This window comes from Lithobates pipiens, unplaced genomic scaffold (genome assembly GCF_037356315.1).
Source record: "Lithobates pipiens isolate NorthernLeopardFrog02 unplaced genomic scaffold, aLitPip1_a1.2 Scaffold_28, whole genome shotgun sequence".
NCBI lineage: Eukaryota > Metazoa > Chordata > Amphibia > Anura > Ranidae > Lithobates > Lithobates pipiens.
In genome coordinates, this window is record NW_027507789.1 from 101,828,500 (window position 1) to 101,841,306 (window position 12,807).

A 12,807-nucleotide genomic window follows, 5' to 3' on the forward strand; every position below is an offset into this window, starting at 1 on the left:
AGCCAGTTAACCATGATCTGCACAGGGAGTATCTGCCTACTGCAACTACACTGCTGTTCCGACCAGGGGATATCACAGGTCAGAAAGACAACATAAAATCCAGATCCACCCTGTGAAGACTGACAGACTGTATGTAAAAGAATGTGATTTCAGCCCTGTGTAGTGTGTGGGGTGAGCTGTATACAGTGCTGGGATGGGAAAGGAGCTCTGCCAAGTGACCTGCCAGGGGTCCATGTCTTCTGATTCTCCAGCGGTGATCCCTGTCCTCTGATTCTCCAGCGGTGATCCCTGTCCTCTGATTCTCCAGCGGTGATCCCTGTCCTCTGATTCTCCAGCGGTGATCCCTGTCCTCTGATCTAAAGAGGAATTCTAGGAACTCAAAGCTCTTAAGCCACTATGAGTATCTTGGTGTGCGGTGGATGTATCTGCATGCACTTTGGAAGCAGTGGTGGGGCTAGGTCAACCTTTGCACCGGGGGCCCACAAGCTTCAAGCTACGCCTCTGAACATGGCCACTAGCTACAGCTTGTTGTGTGTCCAGTATGTGATAGCGTTACATTATCGACTATGTAACTATGTATGTAGAGACTGTATATAGTAGAGTTTTCTCATTAAAAAAAATTATTTCTCCTCTCCTTCAAGTATGGTCAAAGATTAGCCCAACTCAGAAGAAGAAAGAGAAAAGAAAGACCGCTATTATGGCTATGATGGACACTAGGGATGAGCTTCGTGTTCGAGTCGAACATTGGCTGTTTGCCCGTTCGGCGAATTCCGAACGTTATGGGCCGTTCGCGCCAAATTCGTGTGGCGCTCACGGCCCACAATGCACTGCGATGGCGCAGTGCATTGCTGGCTCATGATTGGCCAAGCATGCACTGTGACCCCGCATGCTTGGCCAATCACAGCGCCGGCAGCGAGGAGAGCCATGATTGGCCACAGGCAGGATGCCTGTGGCCAATCATAGCTTAGGCTGTGTAGTACACGCCCCACACTATATAAGGCTGCCAGCGCGGCGGCCTTGTGTAGTGTGTTGGCATCTGTAGCAGTTAGTGGGTGTTCTGTGTATCTTCAACACAGTATACACCGATTGTTATCGGCAGATTTTTCGTTCTTGCTCTTCTGTAGTGTTTGTTGTCTGCGTGCCCTGACCGCAGTATACACCGCTATATTCACCTATATAGCTAGCGATATATCTATCTTTTATAATAGAGCTTGCAGTCAGTGTTAGAAGATTGTGCGTGCTGTCTGCATGCTCTGAACGCAGTATACACCGCTATATCCACCTATATAGCTAACTATCTTGCTCGTTTTAAATAGAGCTTGCAGTCAGCGGTAGGAGATTGTGCGTGCTGTCTGCGTGCTCTGAAAAAGACGGACGGCAAAACAAATTATACAGGGGTGATAACCCTTCCCTATGTTTTCCAAAAAGCTTAAAAATAGTTTTTTTGACTGGAGCTACACTTTAAAAATGTACCAGTTGAAAATTACAAACAGATTCAACTTAACACAACAAATCTACACAGTCCCTGTCTTGTTTACACTGCCTGTATACTGCTGTTCTGATTATATAGGGCCTGGGGGCCACACGTATTTCCTTTTTTTAATATGGGTACGGGGTTCCCCTTAATATGCGTACAAGACCCAAAGGGGCTGGTAATGGGCAGGGAGGGCTACCCATGCCATTTTTCTCAATGATTTTCAACCATATTGCAGGAACCAGATATAACATTAAAACCGCAAGCAGTTTTAAATGACGTTATTTCCGTTAAAAAAGTCATTTTGTGCAGGGACTGTTCTAAACACGGGAAACACGTGGCACTTCACAGGCATACTACAGACACCCCCCAGGCACGATATTTAAAGGAATATTTCACTTTTTTTTTTTTTACTTTAATCGTCATTAAAATCAGTGCTCCCACCAAAACGGCCGTTTTTAAAAGTTTTTTTTGCATTGACCCATGTCCCCTGGGGCAGGAGCCAGGTCCCCAAACCCTTTTTAGGACAGTATCTTGCATATTAGCAATTAAAATTAGCACTTTTAATTTCGAACGTTCGAGTCCCATAGACTTCAATGGGGTTCTAACGTTCGTACGAATTTGGGGTCCGTTCGAAAGTTCTGGTGCGAACCGAACCGGGGGGGTGTTCGGCTCATCCCTAATGGACACATATAGAGTAATTGTCATTAATTTAAACCTTTTATTAATAAATACTACAACAAGACCATATTGATGTAAAATCACATTGCCCTATAGCTAAATAACATTCAACCCTGCTGAGCTTAAACTAGTGACACACTATACAAGTCCAACACATGCACCCTTAGTGCATCCTACAACCGAACTTTAAGAAATAATTAAACATAAAAGACAGACGAACAGACAAGGCGCCACTCAGATCATACACACACGAAGATCCCCAAATGGAAAACAATTTCCCTTATAGATATATTAATATTATTAGTTTATAACAAGGAGCTTGGTGTGTGTATGATTCCCCATAACTAAGATCTAATAAGAACGTATTGCTGCAATATTGCGGAGTTGATAACACAGCTGATTAATTAGTGTCAGGAATTAATCATGCGTTGAGATCCACTTGAATCAGTCAATTGCTATTGTAGATCAATGTTTAATTAAAGTCACCAAAGATTTCCTCAAATATCCTTTGTATCAAATTCGATCCATAATTGTAGAAAAAGTAACAAACTGCAAACACAGCAATTTTATATAGCAATCACCTCGTAGCCATCAAATTTTCACTTTCAGATGTTATATTTAGCATTGGTTCATTACTTTACTAGACATGTGCAAAAGGAAAAAATGTGTTTAGTTTCATTTCGTTTTAATTAAATTAATTAATTTTGTTTAGTTATATTCGTTAAATTCATTAAATTCGTTTTCGTATTTCGTTTTAGTTTTCTGACGAATTTGAAAAATCGGTCACATTCGAAAATATTTCAACCAAATTCGAAAATATTTCTACCGAATTTGAAATGATTTCAACATAATTCGAAATTATTTCAACATGATTCGAAATTATTTCAACTGCATTCTAAACTATTTCAACCAGATTCGAAAATATTTTGCGACCCGATTTTAGGGCCATGTATATTGGGGTCACTAGGTGCTAGAAACCCCAAATTTGGATATGTTGGTGTTTCTAGCTATAAGTGGCCCAGAGATATGTGGCCCCAAATTCGGGTCGTAAAATGTAATTCTCTGCTGCAGAAAAGTGCTTGACATTTTGTGACCCGAATTTGGGGCCACGTATCTCGGGGTCACTTGGTGCTAGAAACCCCAAATTTGTATATGTTGTAGTGCTAATTCTATTGTGTTTGCATACCAAATTTGGTGTTTCTAGCTATAAGTGCCCCCCAAGATATGTGGCCCCAAATTCGGGTCTCAAAATGTCATTCTCTGCTGCAGAAAAGTACTTTCATATTGCCGATATCTGGGGTCGCTTGGTGGCAGGTGACGTAGCAAGTGGATAATCCACAACTTGGTCACATGGCAATCGTGGCCGGTCACGTGGCACTCGTGGCCGGTCACGTGGCACTCGTGGCCGGTCACGTGGCACTCGTGTCAGGCCACGTGGCACTCGTGGCCAGCCACATGGTACTTGTGTCAGGTCACGTGGCAGCCGATCACGTGGCACTCATGTCAGGTCACGTGGCACTCATGGCCTATCACTTGGCACTCGTGTCAGGTCACGTGGCACTCGTGTAAGGTCACGTTGCACTCATGGCAGGTGACGTGGCAAGTGGACAATACACAGCTCGTGTCAGGTCACGTGGCACTCGTGGCAGGTGTCGTGCCAAGTGGACAATACACAACTTGTGGCAGGTGACGTGGCAAGTGGACAATACACAACTTGTGGCAGGTGATGTGGCAAGTGGACACTGCAAGTATGAAAAGTTGATGTGACAGATATATATAAGTAAGTATAAGTAACTAACCATCTTCCAAAATTTCTAATTCAAATCGAAAAGATTAGAACAGAATAGAAAAAAAATAATTTAATAGAATAAAATAGAAAGAATATACAACCATCTTCTGAAATTCAAATTTGAATAGAATAAATTTGAATTTCGAATAGTATGAATTCAAATTTTTAAATGAATGAATTTTAAATTTGGATAGAAAAGATTATAATAAAATAGAAAATAGACTAGAAAACGATAGAACAGAATAGAATATATTATTATTCTGTTCTGTTCTATTGTTTTTCTAGTCTATTCTTTTATATTCTATTAAAATCGAAATCATTATATACTATATTTGAATTTCGGAAGATGGTTATATATATATATATATATATATATATATATATATATATATATATTGTGGCAGCACGCAGGTAAAATCACCTGGTTGTATTCAGGATGGGAAATATGTGTGTCCTAGATTCAGGCTTTATGCAGACTTTTACAATTAGAGGGGAAGAGTTAATGAGCCCAGCTGAAGTAAGTGGGCTCATTAAGACCTCTACAAAAAACCCCAGCATGCATAGGGAGATGCTCCATCCTGGAACCAGTTTTGTGTGTATAGACTGGGGAGTCTGAGATCTGTTCTGTGCGGTGAGTTAGCCTGTGTGGCAAACCCCTACAATAGAGACCGGGACTGGGGCAGCACAAGGCTGCACCCAGTTGTTAGACAGGGAGTCTACATGTGTAGTTAGAGGTCAAGCTGACCAGGATTTATTTTCTTGTTTTATTTTGTTTGGCTGTTATATGTATCACTGCATGTAGCCTAAATAAACCGGACCTTTTGTTTTTTGCACCTACACCGCTGTCTGCTGTGCCTGACTTTGTGTTGTGAACCCATCCAGGGGGTCACACACACCCGCTACCGAGCGAACCCCCTCACAGTTGGTGGAGAATTTTGGCCATTTTTTTTTTTTTTTTGTTAAGGCCAGCATGGAGGAGATACTGAGACAGCTGGCTCTAGCAAATGCAAACCAGCAGCAAGCAAATGCAAATCAGCAGCAAACAAATGCAGCTTTACAAAAGAGCCTTGCAGCTCAACAACAAGCCCAGCAGCAGGCAAATGCAAATCAGCAGCAGACAAATGCAACTTTGCAGCAGAGTTTGGAAGCTCAGCAACAAGCCCAGCAGCGATCTGAAGCCCACTTCATAGACCTGTTGCAGAAGCAAGAGCAGAATTTTCAACAGCAAATAGAGACATTGATACAGCAACGTCCGCAGACCAATGAAGCAAGTGGGTACAATAATACCGCAACCTTTGGTGTGAGCCGTTTACTGACAAAAATGACTGGAGAGGATGATCCGGAGGTGTTTTTGACCACATTTGAAAGGACTGCTGAAAGGGAAAAGTGGCCTAAGGAGCAATGGGCTGGACTGGTGGCCCCTCTGTTAACTGGGGAATCGCAGAAAGCTTATTATGACCTAGAGCCTGACCAAGCAAAAGACTATGTGGTGCTAAAAGCAGAAATATTGGCACGGCTGGGTGTCACCCTGGCAGTCCGGGCTCAGCGTGTGCATAACTGGACTTTTCAGGTTGGAAAACCTCCCAGGTCTCAAATGTATGATCTCATTCACCTGAGCAGGAAGTGTCTGCAGCCAGAGATTTTGACCGCACCAAACATTGTGGAACGTGTGGTTATGGATCGTTTCCTGAGAGCTCTTCCTACTGCCATCCAAAAATGGGTAAGCCATGGAGACCCAGAAAATGCAGATAAACTTGTGGATCTGGTTGAGAGGTACTTGGCTACAGAGAACTTGACCACCTCTTCCAGGGACTCACGGACTTTCCCCCCTAAGACCAGATCATCCCCAGTGGCGGGTAAGATGACTCCAAGGGGTGAGGGTGGAGAGAGTGAGAGGGTGGGAGTTCTACCTAAGGTCTGGCGGGAGCAGCCCAGGAAGCCCATGCTGCAAGAGGCAGCAAAAAAAATTATTTGCTGCCGGCAAGAGGGACATATTGCAGCCAATTGCCCAGTTGTGGATGAGCCTATGCAATGTGACTTTATAAGGGAGAGACGTCAGTCGCTGTTTGCGACAGTTGCATGCACTGCCATTCGGGGACCTGAGAAACATTTATGTAAAATGTGTATTAATGGTAGACATGTTGATGTGTTGCTAGATTCAGGTAGCCTGGTAACATTGATAAAAGCTGAATTAGTTACTACAGAGGTCTCTGGGAAGAACAGGGTGGCTGTTATTTGTGTGCATGGGGACACCCGAGAGTATCCTGTAACTTCAGTGTTTTTTGAGACCCCCAAAGGTAACCTCTCTCATCAGGTGGGGTTAGTGTCTCAGTTACCACATGATGCTATTGTGGGAAGGGATTTTGCAAAATTCTGGGAACTCTGGGATTGTCCTGAGGCCCCCATTGGTGCCCCTATAAACCAGGAAGATGACCAGAATTCCTCTGGGAGTGGTGAGGACTCTCCTGAATTTCCCTTGTCGGTATTGGCGGGGGAAACTCGAGAAACTGGGGAGGAGCCAACATCCTCAGATGAAAACATGCCGTCTGTGGAGTTTTCGGATCTTGAGGTTCACAAGGAAAATTTTGCCACAGAACAGTTAAAAGACCCCACCCTAATAAAGGCACGGGAAAATGTGGTGAAAATAGATGGCGAGTTAGTGAACCCAGATAAGACTTGCCCTTATCCTTACTTCACTATGGAAAGGGACCTGCTATATCGAGTGGCTCAAAGGGCAGAAGAAACCATTGAGCAACTTGTAGTGCCCAAACCTTACAGGAAGTTGGTGTTAGAATTGGCTCATGGACACATTCTGGGAGGTCATCTGGGGACAGAGAAAACCAGAGAGAGGGTATTGCAGAGATTCTATTGGCCTGGGGTCATGAAGGAAATAGAAAATTATTGTTCCTCCTGCCCTGGGTGTCAGAAGTCGGCACCTATGCCACATTTCCGTAACCCACTGGTACCTCTTCCTATCATTGAGGTCCCCTTTGAGAGGATCGCAATGAATTTGGTAGGTCCGATAATGAAGTCTGCTAGGGGGCATCAGTACATTTTGGTTATATTGGACTATGCCACCCGTTATCCGGAAGCAATTCCTCTCCGAAATACCTCGGCCAAAACCATAGCCAAAGAGCTATCCCTTGTTTTTAGCCGCGTGGGTATTTGTAAGGAACTGCTTACGGACCAAGGTACACCCTTTATGTCCCGGGTTATGAAAGAATTATGCAAGTTGTACAAAGTGAAGCAATTGCGTACATCTGTGTATCACCCCCAAACAGATGGGTTGGTTGAAAGATTCAACAAAACCCTAAAACAAATGTTAAAGAAGGTGGTGGATAGAGATGGAAAGAATTGGGATTGTCTAATACCCTATCTGATGTTTGCCATTAGGGAGGTACCCCAATCCTCTACGGGTTTCTCACCCTTCGAGTTGCTCTATGGGAGACACCCAAGAGGGCTGCTGGATATCGCCAAGGAAACTTGGGAAAATTAGAGTTCTCCTCACAGGAGTGTGATTGAGCATGTCGCCCTGATGCAAGATAGAATTGCACAGGTAATGCCAATTGTAAAGGAACATTTAACCCAAGCGCAGTTAGCACAGCAGAGAGTGTACAACCGTGGGGCCAAGACACGTACTTTTTCCCGGGGGGATAGGGTCTTGGTGCTAGTCCCTACGGTTGAAAGCAAATTTCTGGCCAAATGGCAAGGTCCATATGAAGTAATTGAAAAAATTAGTGAGGTGAACTACAGGGTTAGACAGCCAGGAAGGCGAAAGCCGGAGCAGATCTATCACGTCAATCTGCTGAAAGCCTGGAGGGATAGGGAATCCCTAGTCGCAGAGACTTTGTCACAAGTACAGCCTGATTGCTTAGTTCCTGAGGTTGGAATAGCAGACACCTTATCGAAACCCCAACAACAGGAGGTTAAAGAGTTTGTACTTCGTAACAAAGAAATTTTCTCTGAGATTCCGGGACAAACATCTGGCGTAGAGCATGACAGTATCACATTATACCAGAGGCCCGACGGGAGGCAATACGTGGGGAGGTTCAAAGGATGCTGGAATTGGGTGTGATAGAGGAGTCCCAGAGTGACTGGTCCAGTCCTATTGTACTAGTGCCCAAACCTGATGGGAGCTGGCGGTTTTGTAACGATTTTAGACAATTAAATAAAGTTACAAAATTTGACACCTACCCCATGCCACGTATAGATGAGTTGGTTGACCGGCTGGGAACAGCCCGATATATGACAACTCTTGATCTCACCAAAGGGTATTGGCAAATTCCCCTGGCCGAGTCGGCCAAGGAGAAAACTGCGTTTGTAACCCCAGATGGGGCATTCCAATATAAGAGAATGCCGTTTGGGTTACAGAATGCACCGGCAACATTCCAGCGGAAAATGGATAAGATTCTGAGGCCCCATCATAAATATGCTGCAGCTTACCTGGATGATGTGATTATCCATAGCACAGACTGGGTCTCACATTTGCCAAAAGTACAAGCAGTCCTAGACTCTATCCGGGAAGCTGGGTTTACGGCCAATCCAAAGAAGTGTACCATTGGACAGGAGGAGGCCAAATATCTTGGGTACACTATTGGGAGGGGGGTGATAAAACCCCAAGTCAATAAAGTCGAGGCCATACAGAGTTGGCCACGTCCCAACAGCAAGAAACAGGTACGAGCCTTTCTGGGAATCGCTGGCTATTATCGACGATTCATTCCCCATTTTGCTTCTCAGGCTGTGCCCCTCACCAACCTGACAAAAGGGAAAGAGTCGGTTATGGTTAAATGGTCCCCAGAGGCTGAGGAAGCATTTCAGTCCTTAAAAACAGCCTTATGTAGCCAGCCAGTGTTGTACTCACCAGACTTCTCTAAGGAATTTGTTGTACAAACTGATGCATCAGACGTTGGGTTAGGAGCAGTGTTATCCCAGGTCTGGAACGGGGAAGAGCACCCAGTCATTTACCTCAACAGGAAGTTGAAGCCCCATGAGGTAAATTACTCCACGATTGAGAAGGAATGTTTAGCAGTGAAGTGGGCACTAGATTCCCTTCGGTACTATCTGCTAGGTAGGCACTTTGACCTGGTGACTGATCACGCTCCTTTAAAGTGGATGGCTCAAAACAAGGAGACCAATAGAAGGGTAAATAGGTGGTTCCTGGCCCTACAGGAATTTAACTTTACAGTTAAGCATCGCCCTGGTGTTAAAATGGGGAATGTGGATGCTTTGTCTCGGATACATGCGTGTCTGGCTGCTTGTGTTACAACCCCAAGGTTGAAACAAGAGGGGGGGGGGGGGTATGTGGCAGCACGCAGGTAAAATCAACTGGTTGTATTCAGGATGGGAAATATGTGTGTCCTAGATTCAGGCTTTATGCAGACTTTTACAATTAGAGGGGAAGAGTTAATGAGCCCAGCTGAAGTAAGTGGGCTCATTAAGACCTCTACAAAAAACCCCAGCATGCATAGGGAGATGCTCCATCCTGGAACCAGTTTTGTGTGTATAGACTGGGGAGTCTGAGATCTGTTCTGTGCGGTGAGTTAACGCCTGTGTGGCAAACCCCTACAATAGAGACTGGGACTGGGGCAGCACAAGGCTGCACCCAGTTGTTAGACAGGGAGTCTACATGTGTAGTTAGAGGTCAAGCTGACCAGGATTTATTTTCTTGTTTTATTTTGTTTGGCTGTTATATGTATCACTGCATGTAGCCTAAATAAACCGGACCTTTTGTTTTTTGCACCTACACCGCTGTCTGCTGTGCCTGACTTTGTGTTGTGAACCCATCCAGGGGGTCACACACACCCGCTACCGAGCGAACCCCCTCACAATATATATATATATATAATATATATATTGTGAGGGGTTGGCTCGGTAGCGGGTGTGTGTGACCCCCTGGATGGGTTCACAACACAAAGTCAGGCACAGCAGACAGCGGTGTAGGTTCAAAAAACAAAAGATCCGGTTTATTTCTGCTACATGCAGTGATACATAAACAGCCAAACAAAATAAAACAAGAAAATAAATCCTGGTCAGCTTGACCTCTAACTACACACGTAGACTCCCTGTCTAACAACTGGGTGCAGCCTTGTGCTGCCCCAGTCCCTGTCTCTATTGTAGGGGTTTGCCACACAGGCGTTAACTCACCGCACAGAACAGATCTCAGACTCCCCAGTCTATACACACAAAACTGGTTCCAGGATGGAGCATCTCCCTATGCATGCTGGGGTTTTTTGTAGAGGTCTTAATGAGCCCACTTACTACAGCTGGGCTCATTAACTCTTCCCCTCTAATTGTAAAAGTCTGCATACAGCCTGAATCTAGGACACACATATTTCCCATCCTGAATACAACCAGGTGATTTTACCTGCGTGCTGCCACAATATATATATATATATATAATTTCCGACATTTGAATTTCGTATAGAATGAATTTGAATAGAAAAGATTAGAATAGAAATAGAGAATAGACTAGAACAATAGAACAGAATAGAATATAGATACTATCTATTTCATTTTAAAAATTTTTGCAGATTACCATTTGTTTTAATAAGATCTCCTGCAGACTATTAGCATCGATTTCATTTTTTGCAGATCTCCTGCAGACTATTAGTATCTATTTAGTTTTTTCACCAGATCTCCTGCAGACTATTAGCATCTATTTCATTTTTTTGCAGATCTCCTGCAGACTATTAGCATCTATTTCTTTTTTAGCAGATCTCATGTAGACTATTAACAGCCATTTCACTTATTTTTTTGCAGATCTCCTGCAGACTGTTAGAATCAATTTCATATTTCTTTTTTTTTTGCAGATTGCTATTTATTTCCATCAGATCTCCTGCAGTATATTAACATCTATTTCATTTTTTTTGAAGATCTCCTGCAGACTATTAGCATCTATTTCATTTTTATTTATTTTTTTTGCATTAGAACAGCCATTTCCTTTAGATATAGATGCTAATAGTCTGCAGGAGATCTGCAAACAATAAAATATATGTTATTATACTGCAGGAAATCTGATGGAAATAAATAGTAATCTCCAAAAAAAAATGAAATTGATTCTAACAGTCTGCAGGAGATCTGCAAAAAAAAATAGATGTGAAATGGCTGTTAATAGTCTACAGGAGATCTGCTAAAAAAATAGATGCTAATGGTCTGCAGGAGATCTGGTTAGAAAACAAAATAGATACTAATAGTCTGCAGGAGATCTGCAAAAATATTAAATAGATGCTAATAGTCTGCAGGAGATCTTATGGAAACAAATAGTAATCTGCAAAAGAAATTAAAAATGAAATAGATAGTATCTATATTCTATTCTGTTCTATTGTTTTTCTAGTCTATTCTCTATTTCCATTCTAATCTTTTCTATTCAAATTCGAATTCATTCTATACAAAATTCGAATGTCGGAAAGAAATATATATATTATAAAACCACCATCTTACGAAATTCGAATTTAGTATATAATGATTTCGATTTTAATAGAAAATTAATAGAAAAGATTTTAATAGAATATAAAAGAATAGACTAGAAAAACAATATAACAGAACAGAATAAAATATAATATATTCTATTCTGTTCTGTTCTATCATTTTTCTAGTCTATTTTCTATTTTATTATAATCTTTTCTATCCAAATTTAAAATGAATTAATTAAAAATTTTGAATTCATACTATTCGAAATTCAAATTTATTCTAATTTCAGAAGATGGTTTTATATTCTTTCTATTTTATTTTAAATTATATTTTTTTTCTAATCTTTTCTATTTGAATTAGAAATTTTGGAAGATGGTTAGTTACTTACTATACATCTGTCAGGAAGACCCATGCCTCACTGCCTTGCTGCCTGATCAACAGCGTTCCTGTGCGTCCTGGTGATCCGTATCTGAATCTGAACCTGAACCTGTACCTGTATCTGTACCTGTACCCTGATCCGTATCGATCCCGGCTTGTTCCCGACTCTGCTGTTTGCTGCCTGCCCCCCCGACTTTGGCTTGTACCCGACTACTCTTCTGGATTCCGTTTCTGTACCTGATCTGCCCGCCTGTGCCTGACCTGGACTGTTACACCATCCGTCAACTGTAAGTTGCTTGCTGTTGTACTACAGGACACCTCCCAGTCCTCTGCAATATCTGGCTGTACTCCTTCTGCGTTTGTAGCCTTCTACCTCTGGCCGCAGACTACTGGACTCTTCCGCTTCCGCTTATCCATTGCACCTGCATCCGTTGTTGGACTACAATACCCCTCCGTTGTTTGTCACTTCCTGCAATCACTTGTATGCCGTTGCCGGACTACAGGAACCCTTCTGCTGTCTGCTGGAACTTATCTCACCTTTGCCTGCATTCAGACACCGGACTACAATACACCTCCTCCTTCAACGGTCTTCTGCCTCTACCACCTGCTATCCGGTCAGGCACTTGTGCCCCTCTGTGCTCCTGAGCCCCTGTCACCACTACCAGGGTCTCTCGAGTCAGAGGTCTACGAGAGGCCACTCCCTGCACTCCGGGCTCTGCTTAAAGGTACGTGACAGTATCAGGCAGCCATGTCTGAGCCCACGCAGGGAGATTCGGCCATGGATGATTTATGCCGTCATCTTGCTGGACTTACCCAGGCTGTTAAATCTCTACAAGAAGACTATTCTCGATTGGAAGAGCGTGTCCAGGTCTTATCTACCACAGGCCCTACCGTGTCGGGAACTTCTTCTGCGCCATCAGTGGTTATGTTGCCCCCTGAACCCAAGGTCCCAACTCTGGAGAGGTTTTCGGGAAATTGCAGCAAGTATAGAGCTTTTCGCAATGCCTGTGAATTGTTTTTTGCACTTCAACCCAGAACTTTCTCTCTAGAATCCACTAAGGTGGGTTTTGTTATC